The 12409-nt window shown below is 31.2% G+C and overlaps 1 protein-coding gene across 18 annotated transcripts in view; it reads left to right on the forward strand.

Annotated features, from left to right (window-relative positions):
* Window positions 1-291: 291 nt before the first annotated feature.
* Window positions 292-12409, forward strand: part of LOC145312445 (insulin-like growth factor 1 receptor) — a 119579-nt gene continuing 107461 nt past the window's right edge. For 17 of the 18 annotated variants that reach the window (XR_013877049.1, XR_013877050.1, XR_013877052.1 and 14 more), the window contains exon 1: window positions 292-507. The gene's annotated coding sequence lies outside the window, so the exon portion shown is untranslated. Of the gene's footprint in view, window positions 508-1289; window positions 1409-12409 lie in introns of all 18 variants that reach the window. The other variant, XM_080151699.1, reaches the window with a different exon arrangement.

A 12409-nucleotide genomic window follows, 5' to 3' on the forward strand; every position in this document is an offset into this window, starting at 1 on the left:
ACAACTCGAATTATCCAATTGCTTTCCTCGATGTTTATAATATAGAATTTTATTATAGCGCGGTTTTACTCAAAAACATGTCTCTGAAAACAAATATATTTACGCAGTCAGTATCACTAAGTGTTGTCAGAAAAAGTTTGTTCAGGCCATATATATATATAGAACATAGATTTTGATTCTTATATACTAATAATAGATGAAAAATAAAATATCTTTGTGAATATATATTCATATTTTTTTCAACTAAAGTATGGATTTTCTTTATTTTTGTGATAATCGAGTTCCATAACATTTTGTCACATAATCCTATTTAGTCTGGCAACACTTAAGTCTAAGGAATTGCGTAGCAAGAAAATAGAAAACATGATGTCGTCACAAATACAGTTATCGACTATGTTATGCAATTTTATGGTGCGCAATTGGAAATAAAACAAGTGAAATTAAATTTATTTCTCAGAATTGTGAAAAGTGACACTTGCATATTTCCTGCATTAATTTTTATGCCAGGTATTTATCTTATTTTTACCCAATTGTAAAAATATATTAGTTTCTATAAGTAAAAAATTACAATTTTCACTTGGCAAGTTTTTATTTAATTAGAAAGTAAGAATAATTTAATTCACGATTTTTAATGAAGGGGTAAACTTTTTGCATGATTTAATATATTTAAATGGATACATGAGATGTATAAAGTGTAGTTTACTGATCCCGGTTTTTCCTTTTCTTTATATAATACCTAAAATAATATATATATTTATATGCGCATTTATCATTTATCAATAAAATGAAATTTGTATGTTATTTCTTACTCAATCCTTTTTCTGTGAAAGTATTTTTTCCTTTATATATGTATATTTGCTAAATTTTGTACATTCATGAATACGCTCTATGTTTAGTTTGAGTAAATACTTATTTATTTTTAAAATAAATGATCGATTAATTATTTCTTTTATATATTTTTCGTTAAATAGGTACCTTGGGGTAGTAAATATTCATTGTTCTAATTGTGGTTTAATTATATTATTAATTAATTCTTTATCTTAATATTTGGAGTGTAAATATAGATTTATTTAGACTCACTGTAATTTGAATTAATTACTCATTTTCTTTGACGATCTTTATAATCAAAATATATTTATTATATACAAACTACAAATGTATATCAAGAATTGCATTCACTCATTAATACATTGCGTGGAATTGTCCCTGTATATAGGGGGGGGGGGGGGGGGGTTAATGCAACAATCTTGTAATCAATGCGAAAATAGCACTTAGAATCCGAATTTCAGGATGAAATTTTGAAAGAGTAATCCTATGGAAAAGTAACGGCTGGCGGTCTAGAAATAGGAGAAAAGCTACTGTGAAAATATGAAAAAAATACACAGCTTTAGATTCTGCCCAGTACCCGGTAAAAGGGGAAGTTTCACGAAATGCATTTGAACTTAATTTGATAAACCGCATATTTTTTCCTAGTTAATGGGTTAAACTACATTTATCCTATTATATAAAGTAATAAGCGTTTTTTGTCTGTCCCGAAGGATCTCGATAACCGCTGAACCGATATTGTTCTTCTTTACAGTGAAGCTTTTTATAGGTCCTGGGAAGGTTTTAAACTATTTTGGGGTGGGTGTCTTCACCCCCTCCCCCCAAAATTTTTTTTTCTCTTTTGAAATTCAAATTTTAAATGGAGCGAGGTCGATTTTTCCCTTTCCTAAATTGAGTGCCCCCTTGAAGCTTCTAGGGGCGTAGCCGCTAGTATAGCATATATTTGAAATAAATTCAATTTTCTACCGCGTAGTTTTTAAAATATCAAGACTTGAAAATTGTCTTTATGTGATATACCTATGCAATTTAAAAAGACGATTTTCAAGGCTTGATATTTTAAAAACTACGTGGAAGATGCCATATAAATGTAGTTTAAGCATTTAACCAGGATTGATAAAATATGCGTCTCACTAAATTAAGATCAAATGCATTTCGTGAAACTATCCCTTTAATCCCTTAATTTATTTTCTAAAATATTGCTAGAATTCGGAATCCGTCAAAAAAATAAGAATCCGGAATCCGCGGAGAATCCGTTTTATTATTGGACGAATTATTGTAATTAAGAATCCAATCCGGTCCAAAACTTAGACGGATTGCCAACCCTAATTACATTGATCAGCTGCTGTACTGTCGTACCTTTCCCCAACATGGTATGCCAATTTGGAAACTTTTTTCCCTTGACAAATAATATTTTATTTATTAAACTTTACGCAACATTTTGTTTTATTAGTTGCTTCGCCCCGACAAATGTAAGTGCTGGACTGTAAAGTCTCCGGCTCCGACATAAAATAAAGAAAAACTCATCTTATTTTTTTTGCCATGTCTATTTTTGACTTTTGAAGGTTTTAAAAGTTCAATTTTTGATAAAAATGGACGTAAAAAACTTAAAAGGTGCATTTGCACATGACACAACATAGTTACCAAATTTTAATTAATTAAAAATCTCTTATTTTTGCTAAGCCGGAGCCGTTTTTTAACGAAAATAACGACTCCAGCTCCGGCTCAAGCAAAATATGACGGCTCCGGCTCCACAACGCTGTTTTAATCATATAAAATTTAATCTTTTTACAGAAAAGTTTTAAAAAATATGTTTTGAGTTTTCAAAATTTTAAAATGTATTACTCACTCCCCCCCTCCCCCCCCAAAAAAAATGAAAAAGCTGGGATATCCTTGTATTACCTAATTTGTTTTAAAAGCATTTTTACAACGGGGAGGGGTGGTTATGGAACCATCTCGTAATCAATGATTAAATGGCACTTAGAATTCGAATTTCGATCTGAAAATTTTCATGAGTAATCCTTGGTAGGTTTATTTTCCCTAAATCGAACAAAAAGTTGGAAAATTAATGGCTGGCGGCTCAGCCGTTTAGCCGTTTTTTTTGCCTAATTTCAGGGCAAATTCATCATTAATTACTTAGGAATCAACTTTTTAGTCATATTTTTAGTTTCATTAGTGTTAAATGATAGCAATAAACATTTTTTAAAGGGGGGAGGCGGATGTGCCACTTTATGAAACCTAAAGTAAAAAGAGTTACAGCTCTAAAATTTGGCACAGCAGTTGCTTTTGTGGAGGACAATATGGAACTTTAAAGAAACGGCGGTGGAACAGCCATTCCCGCCGAAAACCGGCGTTTCCCGCCGAATTTTTTTTGCCTTTTTTCGCCATATTAGACAGTACTTAATCATCTAAGATAAACTTTTTTTTCATAGAAATTTCCCTTATATTTTCACGTGACACTTGTAATATTCGAAACATGTAAATACTAAAACAAGTGTAATATCTTATAAGTGTCAAGTGAAATTTTATGGGAAAAGCAAAAAAATTTTGGCGGGAAACAGCGGTTTTCGGCGGGAGCGGCGGTTCCGCCGCCGTTTCTTCACAGTTCCATATTGTTCTCAACAAAAGCAACTGCTGTGCAAAATTTTAGAGCTATAATTCTTTTATGGGCTGAGATCATGCGCGTTTTTACTTTTGGTTTCAAAAAGTGGCACATCCGCCTCCCCCTCAACTATACCTCTAAGTGGAGAGATAAGAAAATATAAAAAAAACGCAGCTTTAGATTCTTCCCAGTACCCGGTATGATTTCCTTGAATCCCTTGATTTATTTTTTAAGGAAGCCTTTTATATATACATTAAATATTACTAGAATCCGGAATTCGTTTAAAAAATAAAAATCTGTAATCCGCAGAGAATTTTTTTAACGGATTCTTGTAAGAATCCGAATCCGGTCCAAAAATGCCTTAAAAAAATATTTCAATAAAAAACGGCGGGTTGATAAACATCATGGTCTGAATTGATTCTAAATCACCTAATTTGACGAGAAATGTAAAAAAAATGAGCGGGAGCGGCGGTCTCCGAATCGCTCAACCCGACGTTTTTGTTTAAATATTTCTTATTTACCTACCTACCAAAAAAGATTTTTTTCCAATATCTTCAAAAGTAAATGATAAGCAATGAATTTAAGATAAACCTTCATAAACAAGAATTTAAAAAAAAACATTTCATTAAAAAACGGTGGGTTGACAGCCGCTCCCGCCGTTTCTTTACAGTTCCATTGCCGTTTTCCACTGCCACCTAGTAAAAACAACATGGTCTGTAATGACAACAACAAGTCTCCTCAACAGTAACTTTGGCTCTACAGTAGCTTAAATCCGAAATTAGCACACTGAAGCTAAATTACTGCTAAAATGTTTTTTATGCATAATCATATCCTCCTTTATGGTATATCATGTTAATAGTTTACACATCCCCTATTGTACTACTTTGTTCAAATTAAATACTCTTCACGCCCTTGGATAACATTAATTTTGAAGCCTTAAGAAAATTCCTTTTTTTCTTAATCTTCAGGAAATTAGAAATTTATCTAGACAACTCAAACTTAAATAATCACAGTAAATTCCTCTATTTAGAAGGTAAGTTACTCTATCATTTGAACTGTACGTCTCTCCCTCTGTCAGCTAAGTGGTTTTAAGTTAAACATGATTTTCTCTATGGATATTCAAGATATACGGCTGATTTTATTTTGTAGATATTCCCTATGAATTATGTAATTTACTTTGTCCGTCAGTCTGTCGGTGATGCTCTAATAAAAATCATAGAAAGTGGAGGGTGTCAAAATAGGAAGTTTGTTTTGGGCACAAAGTTAGAATGCTTAGGGTTGGCAATCCGGATCCGGAATCCGCCCAATTTTTGGCCAATTTTGGAATCGGTTCCGGAATCTGTTTTTTAAAAGCGGATTTCGGATTCTTATTTGGTAGGCTAAAATTAGCGTCTTTACCTAGTTTTTTCTTTCAACTCCTCCTCTTTGAAGGCAAAGATTTTCTTCATTATATATAATATCTTTTAAAATCTGGTTTGATTCTCAGTGTGAATTATAGAGGACACCAAGAACATTGATTTTTAGGACATATGTAGCCCTTAATTTAAAAAGAAAATTAAAATCCTTTTAAAATATTGCTAGAATCCGGAATCCGAATCCGGAATCCGCAAAAAATAAGAATCCAGAGCTGGATCTTTAAATGTGTAGCCGTTGGCGTGGCTGTAGCCGTGGCCGTAGTCTTGGCTGTAGTTGTAGTTGTAGTCGTAGTCATAGTCATAGTCGTAGCCGTAGCTGTAGCCGTAGTCGTCGCCACAGTGCTGCTAATAAAACATGGAGTTTTAAATGATTTTACAGAAGTGCAATGCCTAGAATTATGGATATCTAAAATCTTTTATGGCCCACCTAAAAATAAATTATTTTCATCAAAGAAATGAAATTATAACGTCTAATTTTTGAAGTTTTTTATACAAAATTACTATTTTAATAATAAACTTTAAATGTTTTGAGGTTTTTACGCATTATTACTATCATTTTTACAAAAAAATTCAAAAAGTGGTTGTATGAAGGTAGTAAACAGTGTAAAACAATAATTTGATTAATTTAGCCCTCTAACTTCCACAGTCTCCAAACAGTCAAATTAATTAATAAAATTGTTTACTAATATTTTTTAAAAAGAAATAATTTTCTTTTCTATCAATAATATTGTAGTAATAAATCAAAAAAAAAGTGTATTTTAAGTATAGTATTATTTATTTTAAGTTGTCCCTTAAAAGGTTAGACAGGCAACATGAATGGCGGGTTGGGTCATTATTTTTCTTCATTATTTATACATTCATTTAATTATAATTCATATAAACCTCACTTTCAATAGGTTTATGTGGTCACTTTTAGCGTGGTTAACCACGCTACGACTACGACCACGCGTTGCCAATATGATTTAAAGATCGCATTTTTTTTTTTGGCCACGGCAACGCGTGGTTAATATGATTTAAAGATCGCTATTAGGTTGGTGGCTGTAACTCTGACCACGACTACGGCAACGGCTACGCTTTTAAAGATCTAGCTCAGAATCCGCAAGGAATCTACCACTTTTTTTGACGGATTCTTTAAGAATCCGAAATCCGAATCCGGCCCAAAAATTCGACGGATTGCTATCACTAAGAATGCTATTAACTGATCACATTTAAACAATAAATAAAAACTTTTCTTAGTCAAAATCTCTCAAATAAATTCGGTTTAACTCCTGTGACCAATGAGAGTACTTTAATGTGAGAATTTCAACCGGTTCTAACCGGTAGCCGCTGGTACTAGAAATCTAAAAAATGGTTTCAACATCATTTCACATGAGTCAAAGCAAAAAATGTTACAAAAGTTGATTCCCACGTAATTAATGATAGATTTGCCCTAAAAATAGGCAAAAAAACAGCTGAACGGCTGAGCCGTTAGTCGTTACTTATACAACTTTTTGTAAGATTTGGGGATAAAAGACCTACCAAGGATAACTCATGCCAAGTTTCATAACGAGATGGTTTTTACACGAAAGGACTTCTAATCTTGTTTTAGAAAGGTACTTCTATCTTAGGTATACTACTTCCTCCCTTTCTTTTTCGTAAAGCAAAGTAAATATATATTTAGGTGATATCGACATATCTAAGATTCTAATTATATTAATGCAATTCGAATTTTCTTGTTACAAGTGGTATTCGTTCATTCTTATTTGGTTGTCCCCTCAGATTTAAGTCGTTTTCTACACCGAACTAAGGCCTGTATTTCTGGGAATCTGTTCAAAAAATCTACTTACTATCTTGAATTAAAGCTGAGCCATTCTTAGAGATGGACGGGAAAGATGATTCGAAATATTTTTCATTTTTATAAAGTTCAATTGATAAGACTTGCTAGAGTATTTAGTATACAATATGTAAACATATATTTATATACTCTAGTAAGAGATCGAAACAAAGGAGGTGGGGATAGATGGGAGGGGGGGGGGGGGGGGGTGTGCATTGACGCAAGAGTATCCGTATTGAGATTTGCTCGTGTAAGATGCTCCCTTTCTTTCCATTTTTCAGGATAAGTACGACTCACACATACACCTGTATCCTACAGTCTTAAAAATATTTCCCTTTATCAAAATATTTCTAATGAGTTTCTTCTCATCTAATGCCTCCTCCCTTGTGATCTCCCTTACTCCCTCCCATTCATTAAAGTAGTGCATGTATGTACATTGTATATTTGCCAAGAAATAGTACTAGTAGTTCAATATAAAGCTAGTTACCGACAGCAATTTAGTTCAATAAGTATGTATAAAAAAAGCATTAAATAAAGTGATCCTTTTACTATTTATATGTGCAGATTAGTTAAAATATTCTTCAATTTTTTGTGAATAATATTTACATGTGACAATTAAAATATAAATAAATAAAATACAAATCAAGAGTCCGTTTTCTTAAAATAAATTTACATCGGTTAGCAGCTTAAACGTAAGTTAAGTGTGTGGTTAAGTGTTTCATAGACCAAACTGAAGTAAATTACACTGATCATAATACCCGATGAGTGACGTCATAACAAAAGTTAATGCTTAACTTATGTTCACATCAGTTAAGACTTAACCGAAGGTGGTAAAACAGCTTAACCAAAAAAAGCTGTCGAAATTCTTACGGGGCATTTGTACTTCAACAGATACATAGTGTTATATTTGTACAGTTGTCAGAAATAGGCCTTTTATGCTAATTTAAATGAATTTTAGAACGGCAACCCTGCCTTTCATCGGTTAACTGCGACAGCTTTTAATAGGTAAAATGATGCATTGTCCACATTAGTTTATTTTTGAAACCATAATAAACTTTTGCGACTTTTTGATTGGTAACTGAACTGAGTGCAGTAACCTCACCACACTTAAAATGTTTACACGATTTATATTTTAATACAAGGATGACAACATAACATCCATAAGTAGCGAAGCACAAAAATTGTGGATGGGAATACGTAGAAGTAGATTTAAAATCAATAATAGATTTATTGGAGAAAATAAACATGAAACCTTGTTTTATTTTGTATGATGAAGATGGTTAAAGTAAATTACATACTAGATGCACATAACAATGGGAAAAAATATTTTGAAACTTTAAATGCAAAAAAGTTTTAAAATTGGACCAAAAATGCCAAAGATATGGGGAAATATATCAACATATAAAAATAGCCAAAAACCTGCTAAAAGGCAGTTTGGCCGCCATTGTTTCTTTTCATAAAGCGCCAGAAATTTAATTTTAATATCTTTAACTGAAAAATTTATGAAAATTGAACCATAAACATCAAAGATATGGGTAAAAATGTGAAAAATATAAAAATAGCCAAAAACCTGCAAAAAGGCAGTCTGACTGTCATTGTTGTTTTCTTCAACTGACAGGAAATTTAATTTTGATATCTTTAACTGAAAAAATTTCGAAAATCGGAACATAAACACCAAAGATATGGAGAAAAATGTGAAAAATATAAAAATAGCCAAAAACCTGCAAAAAGGCAGTCTGACCGTCATTGTTGTTTTCTTCAAATGACGGGAAATTTAAATTTGATATCTTTAACTGAAAAAATTTTGAAAATCGGACCATAAAAACTAAAGATATGAGGAAAATTTGGAAAATATAAAAAATAGCCTAAAACCTGCTATAAAGCAGTCCGACCGCCATTGATTTATTATAGTTAATTGTGCTCCTTAATGATGGGAATGTTGTCAAAAAATTTTAGCTCTCTATCTTTTATAGGAGCTGAGAAAATCACGTTTCCCCCAATTCATTAATTACGGACGGACAGACGGACGGACATTGTGAATTATAGAGTAGCTTCGCTACTAATAAACATAAAGACATCCTGCTACTTAATTATATAGCCTACATAATAAAAGCTCTTATACGATAAAAGTGTGAAGAAATATATATACCCTTTTTAGTAGCGAAGCTACTCTATAATTCAAAATGTCCGTCCGTCCGTCTGAGACAAAGTGGGGTAAACGTGATTTTCTCGGCTCCTATAAAAGATAGAAAGCTGAAATTTCTTGTCAACATTTCTTTAAGTATGGAGCATAAATAAGTATAACACATCTATGTCGGTCAGACCCCTTTTTAGCAGGTTTTTGGCTATTTTAATATTTTTCAGAGACAAACTGGGAAAATGAGATTTACTCAGCTCCTATAAAAGATAAAATGCTGAAATTTTTTGACAACATTCCCATCATTAAGGAGCACAATTAAGTATAAAACATTAATGGCGGTAGGACCGCTTTTTAGCAGGTTTTAGGCTATTTTTAATTTTTTTTTACATTTTTCTCCATATCTGCTGCAGTGTTTATGGTCCGATTTTCAAAATCTTTTCAGTTATAGATATCAAAATTAAATTTCCCGTCGTTTAAAGAAAACAACCATGACGGCCAGACTGCTTTTTTGCAGGTTTTTGGCTATTTTTAAATATTTCAAGTATTTTCCTTAACTCTGATGTATATGGTCCGATTTTCCAAACTTTTAAAGTTAAGGATATAAAAATTAAATTTTCTGTCGTTTAAAGAAAACAACCATGGCAGTCAGACTGCCTTTTATCAGGTTTTTGGCTATTTTTATATGCTATATTTCCCCATATCTTTGGTGTTTTTGGTCTAATTTTTAAACTTTTTTGGGATATCAGTATCAAAATAATTTTTTCCATTGTTATGAGCATCTTTTATGTAATCTACTTTGACCGTTGTCATCATACAAAATAAATAAGGTTTCGTGTTTATTTACCCCAATAAATCTATTCTCGATTTTAATAAATATACTTTAAATCTACTTGTACGTAGTCCCATCCACGATTTTTTGTAATTCGCTACTTATGGATGTTGTCATCCTTGTTTTAAACACGAATTGCGCGCCTTTTGTAATAATTGAAAAATACTTGATAAAAAAAATAGGTATTTCTAAAACTTTTTAAACAAATTTTTTTTCAAGCAAACTATTAAAAAACATACCTAATTTCTTATATATCATTATGTTTAAGCTTTATCAACATATTACTTACCTACCTAGTGATAGTTGCAAATAAAAGAATTTTAAAAATGTGACTTTTTTCCCTCCTGAAAAGTTTTTTTGAAAACATGATTTTTCGACAAGATATACGCTTGAAAGTTACAGGGATAAAATAAGTTAACATTATTCACATTTTTACCAAGTTCCAATAAGATTGGTCAATTGATTGGGATACTAGATTGATTCCTACATTTTTAAGTTTTTATGATTTTTTCGACTCCTATTCAAGATAGATGGATGACATTTTCAGGGATTAATAAAATTTAAATTCTGCACACAAGTTTCATTGAGATTTGCTAATTGGTTGGGGTGCTAGTTCGATTCATAGATTTTTAAGTTTTTATGATTTTCTTTACATCCACTCCAGATAGGCAGATGTAATATTTTAGGGATTAAACTAATTTTAAACTATTTTTGAAAGGTATATCAAAAATATACTTTGACACCTGTAGAATCATACTGCAAAGCCAAAAATGAGAACAATTGCCCACATCAATTTTTATTAGGATTTTAAGTTTATTTTTTACTATGGATTAAATAATTTTTACTGAATCTTGATGTTTCTTTCTTTTGTAGGTAAAATACTCAGCTTTTAGAGTGTCTTGCTTCGTAAATATTGTATGCTAGTATATAGTAAAGTTAGGTCTTTTGATTATATCTATCAATACTAATTAAAAATTAATTCTTTACAATATATCAATGAATTAACATAAAAATGTTTCATGTCTATTATACATTAAAACACATAATAATTGGCTGTAAAGGGTTAAATAAATTAAGATGACAACAAATGTTTATGCAATACAACAAATTTTTTTTTGTCACATATACAAATATGATATAAAATAAGATTATTCTAACATATTTATAAAAATATTTTTAAAAAGTATGTATCTTTTATGAGTAGGGTTTTTATTCTTCTCATTTTTATTAGATAAAATTATTTAACTACGTTTGAAATAAGTCACTTTGTGAAAACACTCTTTCGGAAATTATAAAGAATTGAAATGAAAGATTTCTTATTGGTTTAAATTCAGCATTATGTCAGATTTTTCAATGAAATTTATTGTTTTAGAAAAAAAAATTATTTCCATTGAACAGAGTAAAGTTTTTTTATTGTATCAGTATAAAGTAAATTATATAAAATTGTTCACTAAGTTACAATATTACACGAAGAAAAAAAAGACCTTTTGATCTGGTAAAAATTACCAGAGCAACAGTAAAAATTAATTTTTAAATCCCCCAAAAAAAGTTTATTGGGGACTTAATTCAAATTTGGGCTCTGCAGTCTGATTCTATAGGTGTCCTAGTATATTTTTGACCCCCCCATTCAAAAATAGTTAAAAAACAGTTTAAATGACTTCACATCTTACATTTACCCACAAAGTTTCATTAAGATTTGTTTATTGTTTGGGGTGCTAGATTGATACCTAGAAGTTCAGATCATAAAAGTAAAAAGGTTTTGTGATTGTAATGTCTTTTTTAAAGAAATTGCTGTATAGATAATTTTTTTCTGGATGTCCAATGTCTATCCATTGTTTTTTTAGCTATGCTTCTTATGGATGTTGTCATCCTTGTTCTGCTCTCAAATTGGCTAGGATTGATCTACAAGGGTGGTTAATGTGTCCAAAGATGCAGAATTACATGAATGACGTTAAAATTTAATATATATGGGGTCTATCCTAAGATATAAAGTAAAATTGTTTGTCTGTGTGTTTGACTGTGTGTATGTTTGTAGTGAAGGATCTCAGTAGCCGCTCAATTGATATGATACTCCTTTATACAGTAGCTTCTCATAGGTCATGGGAAGTTTTTAAAAAAAATATTTTTGGGGAGAGGACCACCACCCTCAGAGAAATTGTAAAAAAAACTTGAAAGCAACAGGCAAAAATGAAAGAAATTTTTTTTTATGAGTTAGAAGTTAAATTATAAAACAAAATATGCATCCTTTTGTATGTTACTAACATATTTAAAGATAAAAGATGCATATTTTGTTTTTAAGTTGAACTCTAATTCTTCAAAAAAAATTTTTTTTATTTTTACCTGTCCAGAGACAAGCTGGAGGCCTGCAGCACCTGAAACTGGAGACCAAATCCAAATTTTTTTTAAATATGAGAAAAATACAACCCAAAAGTAAACTTTTTTATTCTAAATAACCTATCCTCTCACTCCTATGCTCCCTGTTTACGCAAAAGTGTCAGATCCGACCCCCCCTCTCATTTACGTGTCCCTAGAGGCCTCTTTGGGCGTAGCTGTTAGTCCTTAAAATAATGTAACAGGATTTTTGTCTGTTTGTACTGAAGGATCTTGCTAACTGCTGAACCGATCTCAAACTAAAAAGGGGGGGGGGGGTGTAATGACATTTAAACTTATACCGTGAGCAAAATGGTCTAAATATTGAGCTAGACACTTTAAACTTGGTACATAAGACCAGTCCTATAGATACTACATCTAAGTGAAAAAAAATTCAATATTTTTTTTTTCAAGGTTA

Source organism: Acartia tonsa, chromosome 2 (genome assembly GCF_053477335.1).
Source record: "Acartia tonsa isolate MP-2025a chromosome 2, ASM5347733v1, whole genome shotgun sequence".
In the NCBI taxonomy this organism is placed as follows: Eukaryota; Metazoa; Arthropoda; class Copepoda; order Calanoida; family Acartiidae; genus Acartia; species Acartia tonsa.